The sequence below is a fragment of the Nelumbo nucifera genome, chromosome 1, assembly GCF_055504915.1.
Source record: "Nelumbo nucifera cultivar China Antique chromosome 1, China Antique-T2T, whole genome shotgun sequence".
Taxonomy (NCBI): Eukaryota; Viridiplantae; Streptophyta; class Magnoliopsida; order Proteales; family Nelumbonaceae; genus Nelumbo; species Nelumbo nucifera.
In genome coordinates, this window is record NC_142649.1 from 138,272,682 (window position 1) to 138,281,886 (window position 9,205).

At 36.7% G+C, this 9,205-nt stretch overlaps 1 long non-coding RNA gene across 2 annotated transcripts; it reads left to right on the forward strand.

Annotated features, from left to right (window-relative positions):
- Positions 1–1,739: 1,739 nt before the first annotated feature.
- Positions 1,740–7,190, forward strand: LOC148803891 (uncharacterized). 2 transcript variants are annotated; one of them, XR_016080252.1, is made up of 2 exons: positions 1,740–6,324; positions 6,507–7,190. It is a non-coding gene; the product is annotated as an uncharacterized LOC148803891 (long non-coding RNA). The 2 variants fall into 2 exon arrangements; XR_016080251.1 differs by having other exon boundaries at positions 6,513–7,190.
- Positions 7,191–9,205: the final 2,015 nt, after the last annotated feature.

Below are 9,205 nucleotides of genomic sequence, written 5' to 3' on the forward strand. Positions count from 1 at the left end.
AGCAAATGTGCCCCTCGTCGACTTTAGCGAAGACGTGGTGATGCCCTTAGGCTGGATTGAGGTGCCAATTGTAGCAAGCTCAGAGCCCAACACAGTCCGATTTGAGCACACCTTCCTAGTGGCCGCGACCCCATCCCCCTATAACATGATCTTGGGTCGGCCCATCTTACATGCACTCTACGCAGTGGTGTCGACCTACTACTTCTTTACAACAACTTTGAGCCTAGGGCATCCCATGAAAAAAATTTCCTTTCAGCCTCTAGAAGCATCTTAAAAATCTAAGATTTGACCAGCTATGAGCCTCCAATCAATCAAGCCAATCACTTAAAGTTGGAATGGCCAATTTAGGTAAATTGGTGAAATCTTCCACTCATTGTCTTGATTGCTTGAGAGGATCTCTCCCAAAGCTGTCTTGACAGCCCATTCTCTCAATCAATCTCCCTCCATTCCCTCCCAAAAAATCTATAAATACCCTCCCTTTCTCACATACTAGAGACAACCTAGCTTAGGGAGAGATCTCTACCCCCATTAGCCTAGAGAATACTCCCTTCACTTCCCAAGCAGCCCCAAGCTTCCCTAACCCACGTCCAAACTTATGAATAAACCTCCATCACATCCAAAGAATCCCCCTAGGTCAAGCCTACACATATCTTAACCTAGACACACATAACCTAGCTTAGGTAGAGAACTCTACCCCCCATTAGCTTAGACAATACTCCCTTCATGTTCCAAGCAACACCAACCTTCATCCGTCATGTCCAAAACCTTCCCCAAACACTCTCCAACATCCCTAGAGTTCTCCCATATCATGTAAAAGCCAAATAAACCTCTTGAAGTTGAGCATACATCCAAGCAAAGAAGCACTCTTGAAGCAAAGCTCCTGTTGCATTAAAGTTAATCATCCAACATGTTTCCCCAACATTTGGGGCACATAATCAGCATATATAATCACTCAAAGTGTTCTCATATGATTGGTAAAAGCATTCAAAGAAGTAAATCAGGCCATACGGACGTGTAATTGGTGCATATCGATTGAGGAATCTGACGTTACAAAACATGACTGCATCAATTATTCTACATGGTTCAATACTAGATCACACTTCAGTAGGATTGACTTTCGGCCATCTAAAGATGAAGCATTGTTAGCATCTCTTCATAGCTTTAAATTTTGTTATTCCATATATGCTTTCATGAAATCCCAACCATTAGTTTGTTTGATGCTGGTTTAATCATCATTCTATTAGTTCTTCATTAGGTGCTAATCATCTAGGATCGTTTATTATTGATGAACCTACAATTTATCTATAATTTTTTAGGACTTTAGCATGGATTTTTATGCCGGTTTTATTATTTTTGCCTTAATTTAGCTTAATGCTAAGAATAAGTTTCAGGAGTAATTAATCCAAGAAAAGGAAGGAAAAAGACAAGGAAAGAAGGTTCAAAAAGACCAAATTCAGCCCAGCCCGGTTGTGGAAGCAAGAGAGAGCACTTCGGCCCAAGAAGAGCAAGTGGATTCCTTGAAAAAACCCAAGAAAAGAAAGTCTAGCTAAGAGTAGAATTCGGCCCAGCAAAGAAGGCCCATTCTCAGCCCAAAAGAGCAGCTCAAAGTATAGGTATCATGTGCTAAGAGAAAGCCTAAGTGCAGCCCAAATAGCAGCCCTTAGGAGGCTTTCAAGAGAGCTCTAAAAAGTTCAAGAAAGGGGTGTAATACACCCCATTCTAGAGGCTTCAAGAAGGGGCAAGAACCCCCTTGAAAAACTATATAAGGAGGCCTCTAGGAGTGGGGAGAGGTGTTCAATTGCATGAAAGGAAGGCTCTCCCACTCTTAGAGGTTCAGCCACCTTGAGAGAAGAGAAGAGAAGAAGGCTAGGCGCAAGGAAGAAGAAGAAGAAGGGCTGAAGGAAGTTCAAGTCAAGCAAGCAAGAAGAAGAAGGTGAGTTCGAAATTGGGGGTTTGTGATTCAAAGATCTTTTGTAATAACTCAATTGTAATTTCATTCTCCTTTAATTTGAATTCAGTTTCTTTGTTATATTTTCTTTCTTCTTTCTCCTTCTTCCATTTTTTCTTGATGTATTTCAGCTTGTAAATTTCAGTTAAGCAATCAAATTCTTTTTGATTCATTCGAATGGTTATGAATTGTACTTGAAGTTTCTTGAATAGGGGTTAAATTGTAGATTAATTCGGCCAATTAACCTTCAAAACTCAGATCTGAATTCTCAGATCTGAGATTGCAAGATCTGAATTGCTTGAAAGAGAATTCAGATCTACAAATTTCAGATTGGCCGAATGGATCTAAAGCTTGGAATTCCTAGAGTGCTTGAGAGAGACTCTAGGAATTCAGATCTACTATTCAAGAACTGAATTGAGTGCAAGGTTAGAGATAATTTGCACAATTCAGTTGGTGACCAATTCAGATTTGAATTGATGCCTTAGAAGTGTTTGAAGAAATGCATGCATGAGGATTAGATTTTGTTAGAGATAGAAGAACTGTCACTCATGAATAGGATGAACATGCGCTCAAGAGAGGCTATTCATGACCTTGGGGTTTCACCAAACCAAGGCTTAATCATAATCTATTCGAATGATTCAATTTGATTGATTGCTGAATTCTGAGATTAACATTAACTGATTACTCTTCTAACCTGAATTGAAGGCAATTGGGCCAATAATTTAGATAGATTTTAGTTTAGGATTTTTTTAGCTTTCATTAAAGTTTTGATTTATTTGTTAATCAGATAAGAAGTACTCAATTTAGTATTGATACTTATTTCCTAAATCCTCGTGGGAACGATACTCTATTCTCTACTTTACTACTTGAACGACTAGTGCACTTGCTAGTGTCACAATGAGCCACATCAAGTTTTTGGCGCCGTTGCCGGGGATTTAGGGAAACAATATTAGGAAACATTGGGCATTCTTAATCTGATCTCATTCAGCATTGCATTCATAGTTGGTTTAATTTGCTTAATTTTTCATTTCAGCTTGGATTGCAACTGTTGTACTACTGTAGTTGTGTTTTGGTATATTACTTTCTCTTCCCTATTTCAGTTTAATTTTAATAAAGGGAGACATGTTTTCCTTTCTATCTTGAAGTTATTGTCTTCTTAAAAAAAAAAAGAGAAAAAAAAAAAGTTGAAAGCATGAGTGTTGCAGATCTGAGTTGCATTCGGCACTCAGATCTGCTATAGCAGAACTGCAGCACTCAACTGAAAAAAAAAATCTGTTCATATGTCAGCCCTTTATTATTCTTTTCTTTCATTACAAAAAGAATATATATATATATATATATATATATATTTAGACAATGAAAAAAAAAAGAGAGAGAACCATATACCCAAAAGATGGAAACCAAGGATTTGGATCAGAACTCAGACCTGAGTTCAGATTTGAGTTCTGCTGTAGCAGATCTGCAACAGTTCAGATCTGAGTTCACCTGAACTCAGACCTGAACTGATGTAAATTTAAGGGTTATTGAGGGTCATCACCACCTCAATTCACCCTAAAACACACCTGCTAGCTCGCAAGAACAATTGGTTAGCCATGGGTGAAGAAATTCAGATCTGAAATCGCCCAGATCTGAACTGGGATTGTGAACAGAGCAGGATGCAGGGCAGACTTTGTTGTATTAAATGACTTGTGCTCTGCTCTATCTGAGCTGATTTGGTTGAGGAAAAGTTTGTTTAATTTGAAAATTTTTTATGCCTCAATAGATTTAATGCAAAGCGGCACTTCCACACAATTTTTCTATTTCAGATCTCACTTTTGCTATTGCAGATCTGCTCAATTCAGATCTGAGTTCATCTGAACTCAGACCTGAACTGATTCAATCATGAGGTGAACTGGGTGCCATCATCACCCCAATTCACCCTATTATCCATCTACAAAGCCCCAAAATAGTTGGATAGCAAAGAAGGGCAATTGAGATCAGAACTCAGATCTAAGTTCAGATCTCACTTCTACTATTACAAATCTGAAACAGTTCAGATCTGAGTTCCTTTGAACTCAGACCTGAACTGATGCAATCTTGAGGGGAATTAAGTGTCATCACCACCCTAATTCACCCTAGGGTACTTATGCTATTCCCCAAAAGCACTTTGGTAAGCAGCATCTGAAGAAATTTAGATCTGAACTGATTCAAATCCGAATTGCAATTGAGGACTGAACCAGAACTTTGAATTTTTGATGAACTGTTTTCTCTGCTCTATGCACTTATAACCAAGGTAATGTATCTGAGGAGATGTATATTTGAATTGAAAATTTGTGTTACCTCAGATATCTAATGAAAAGCAGCACTTTCTAAGTGTTTCTAGTAAGTTCAGACCTAGCAGGGCTGCTACAGCAAGGCTGAATCAGGGAAGGTTTGAGAATAGGTTTGTATTACAATTAACATTACTAAATTGGCATTGTGAATGATCTTGGGCTGATCCTTGAAATTTCTCAAGTTAGAGAGCCCTGATTTTCAGCTGTGAATGATTAAAAAGTCTAAAGATTTGAACTCAATTCAGATCTGCTACTGCTGCACTTTAGCTTACAATACAACAGCCTTGAATTTGAAAATGTGTGGAATGAATGTTTTGCTACTGCTGCACTTTGGGTTGCTATTTTTGGCTTATGGGGCATTTGTGTGGATTCATAAGGAACCTGAACCCAAACCTGGCTCAGGTCGGGTAATAGCTCAAATTATGTCCTCTGAAGGCATTGTCAATTCAGCTCTGATAAGCAGCCCTTAGTCTAGTAGAGGTGAATGGATGTGTGCAGTAGTGCCACTTTAATTTGTATATTACTGTTCTCAGTAGCCGCTGAGATTTCAAGTTTCAGCAGTTTAGATATGTGTAATTAATTTTCATTGCTGAAATCAAGAAGTTTGTATACTACCCAAGGTATATACAGATTGGAACCCGAAGAACAGCCTAAAGTTCTTGATTTCAGTCTTGTTTCAGACCTGTTTGCAGTAGTCTCCATTGCTGATCTAGTTAGTTCTCTCTCCCATTGATGATTTACTTCATCTTTGATTGCTGATTTAGTCTCAATAGTAGAGATGCATTCTAGTTTGCATATTTCATAAAATAGTGTCGATCAGATCTATATACATTAACTGTCATGGCTAAAATAAAAAATCAAATCTGAGCACACTGGAAAAAAAAGATTTCTGATCTTTGTTGCTGATTGTTGTTTTAGTCTCAGTAGTATAGTCTTGCATATTTCATAAAATAATGTTCTAGTGTCAGTAGTGGAGTTGTGTTTTCTTTTGTTCTTTATACTTCATAAAAAATTGTGTGGTTCAGATCTGCATACATTCACTGTCATTGTTGAAGTTAGAATGCAGATCTGAGCACACAAGAAAAAAAAAATTCTGTTGTTCTAGTTTTAGTAGTGTAGTTGCATTATAGTCTTGCATATTTGATAAAAAAGGTGTGGTTCAGATCTGTATATATTACTTTTCATTGTTAAAATTAGAATTCAGATCTTAATACACAGAAAAAAAAAATATAGATAAAATTAGTGTGGATCAGATTTGTATACATTCACTGTCATGGCTGAAAACAAAAATCAGATCTGAGCACACTGAAAAAAAAAAAAAAAGTGTGGATCAGATCTGTAACTTTCATTGCTGAAATCAGAGTTCAGATCTGAACACACAGAAAATAATATACATAGTTGTTCTAATTCAGTAGTGTAGCTGGTAGATGTAGTTCTTCAGATCTGCACACACTCACATTACTGATTTAGGTAATCTTTTATTTTAGTTCTGCACTAGTTAATCTGAATTCTCTTTCCTTTGTAGTAGGATTCAGATCTGTATTTTCCGATATCTGTAGTGTAATTCAGATCTGAATTTTCCTATTACTGCTTTGCTTAGTTCAGATCTAGCTAGTTTCAATAGTTTTAGATTTTTTTCCCCTTGTCAAATGCATCTAGGTTAGGCTGCTATAGAATTTTGCTTCTTAATTCTAAAGGTTACTTGGATGATTTGACAGATTTCAGATATGATTTTCTGCTGTTATGGACTCTATTTCTGTTGTCATAGCTTGCTGTTATAGCTTCCATTTCTGGTTTAATAGATCTGATATAATTCTGATTTAAAGTAGGTTTCAGATCTGTATTTTCTGATATCTGTTGTATAGTTCAAATCTGTGTAAATTAATCTTCATTACTGAATTCTTAGGCTGCTATTCTAGTCTCAATCTTGTATATCACTTTGGTAGTGTGCAACCTTCTTGATTTCAGCATTGTATATCAGATTTCAGAGCTGTTTATACCGACTTTCAGTCTGCTGATTGTTCTTGTGCTTAAAGTTAGATAGCACTCCGACTTCTTTGCCTTGTAAGTTTCTGCTGCATTAGTATTTAATAGTACCTCTTTCTGAGAATTATTTACATTTTCGAATTGTGTACATTAGTCTTTGTATTGCTTTGACTTGTACAGTTTATTATTCTTATCAGTTGAATTTAGTTAGTATTTATGTAGGATGGTAGTTGAATAAGTTTACTGATCTCTCTCTCTAGTTGCAGTGATTTCTAGCAGAAGAGGCTCCACCAAAAGAACTCTTGCATATTTGGAAATTAATCTTCAGGAAGTCCTCTTTAACCTTCTCTTTACTTGGTATTTCTCTTATTGGTTTCATTGTGATCCCCTAACACTAGGAACATTGAGGACAATGTTCATCTTAAGTGTGGGGGAGTGAGCCCGAGGCTAGGGTATGGGGGCTGAAACCATGCACCTCATTCACCCCAACACACATATGCAGGCAATGACATAACCAAAAAAGACTGGAACCCCTCAAGTTCATTACTATTTATTTGATAATTTTTAAGAAGGAATTCAATGAGTTGAGGGAGACTGATGTACTTGTTAAGTTTTTATTCTTGTGAATGACCCAATTTGATATATGCATGAGAACAAGGGAGCTGAATATACCTTTCAGCATGACTAGCCCTAACTATCTTAATGTGTATGGAAGCCCTTGATTTCATGGTTAATGGTCAAGAGAGCTAGTGCACATCTGAAGTGCTGATTCTTGAGGTTCAATAATTGCAAAGAAGGACAAAAGCCCAAATTGACTCCGCTATTTTGAGCTGAATAGTAAAACTAGCAACTCAGAACATGAGTCCTATTTACCTACCTCAAGCAAGTGACCAGTGTGAGATGGAGCATAAGATGCACTCACACCAAAAAAAAAAAAAGAAAAAGAGAGAAAAGTGTGTGAGATGGAGCATAAAATGCACTCACACCGAAAAAAAAAAGAAGAAAAGGGTGAGATGGAGCATAAGATGCACTCACCCCTAGAATTAAGAAATTGTGGTGACAGCTGAGGTTCAAAGGGGCACTCTAAAGTTGAACTCTCATTAAGATTTAGTTACATATGTGAAACTTAGTGAAATTTGATTATTAACCTTGACAATTAAGGAGCTTATTTATATATGAATTAGGAGTGAAGGCTAGACTATGATGAAATTCATATTCTCCTTTCCCTGGAAATTATACATGTGTTAAAATGGTAATTTATAAGAATAGGAGCAGAACACTTACAAAAGTTCCTCGACCACTCAATGCATTTCTATCTTAAATTCATCAAGTAAATGGTGAGAATAGAGGGGGGAATGTTCAGTTTATGGTTGATGTCTTTGCTTGAGGACAAGCAAAAGCTTAAGTGTGGGAGTATTTGATGAACCTACAATTTATCTATAATTTTTGAGGACTTTAGCATGGATTTTTATGCCGGTTTTATTAATTTTGCCTTAATTTAGCTTAATGCTAAGAATAAGTTTCAGGGTAATTAATCCAAGAAAATAAAGGAAAAAGGCAAGGAAAGAAGGTTCAAAAAGACCAAATTCAGCCCAGCCCGGTTGTGGAAGCAATTATCCCATTTTATTAAAATAGTTCCACATCATAAGCATTTGAACTTGAGTCTTGTAGCATCCATAGGGTAATTAAATCATTCCTCATTCGAAATCATCCCTAGGCAGTTGCTTGCATCGTAACATTGTCTTCCCCACATTAAAACATGAGTCATTTAGTTTTCAATCATCTATTAATAAGTCATAGTTTTCTTTACTGTTTTGATAGGTCAGTAGTTTAGCAACTTTTTTTTCATCATGCATATTTCATAGTGAGAAAACCCATCTTCCTACATTGATATAATAGGCATTCGATCAGTCTCTTCGGTCGATCATAACCCACACTTTTTTTTTAAATTTTAATGCAGTTTCGGTTTCTTTTCTTGTTTAATTTGCCATTTTCAGAATAGTATCATGCATTTGTATCACGACACTTCAATTTTTTCACATCTCATGTCCCCTTAGAAACTCCACCATTTTTTTTTTTTGTTTTTTATTAACAACCCATTTCATTTTCACACTCTTGATTGTCTTAGGTGGCATTATTTGTAGCAAAATAAAAGAAAAAAAAAGAAATTTTACATTCCTCATATTAGCATCAGATTTAGGAATCTCATTCCCGTTCACAACAATCATCTTTTTACCTTAACGCCTTTAGGTCATCGTCTATGCCATTGCATCTTAGGTTGCATGCATGTAATTAGGAGCTCTTTTAATTCTTGTTTATTTCTTTGAGCTAGGTCTTAGCCTTTTTCTTTAATCATTTATTCATCAATTTTGATAGCCATATCTTACATTTTCTAGTTAATTGATCGATATCTATTCATTTGTTTAGTGTTCTATTCTTTTATTAATTGATAGCTAGACTTTTTGTTGATTTATTAGTGTGATATTTATTACTTTTACAATCCCAAAATTATTAAGTTCTTCCTTGGAAGAGGCCGGTTCAACCGGGCATGTATGGGGTTGCCTAACACCTTCCCACACCGTACCTTGTTCCCTGAACCCTAAGAATCTCATCCCCATTAGGCAACGAGTCACCAATAAAACCTTAGTTTTTCTTGAAAATCCTGGGTTTTCCTAAATTCCCATTCCAAAAATTTAGGTGGCGATTCCATCCATATCCATACTCCATTCTGTCCATCCCTCCAGGTTGGGTAGCCATAACTTACACAGAAGTCCAAGAGTTAGTCAAATTAATAGAAAGTGAAGAAAATAAACACCTGAACCTGAGACGATGACCTACCTGGAGGACTCAGCTTGACCTAGATTATCTTCTCCTCGGTCAAGAAGTCCTTTAGATCTAGCTCGCAGTCTACCATGTTCCGCATCCTGGCCTACACCTGCTCGCTCAACTCCTCCCCAAC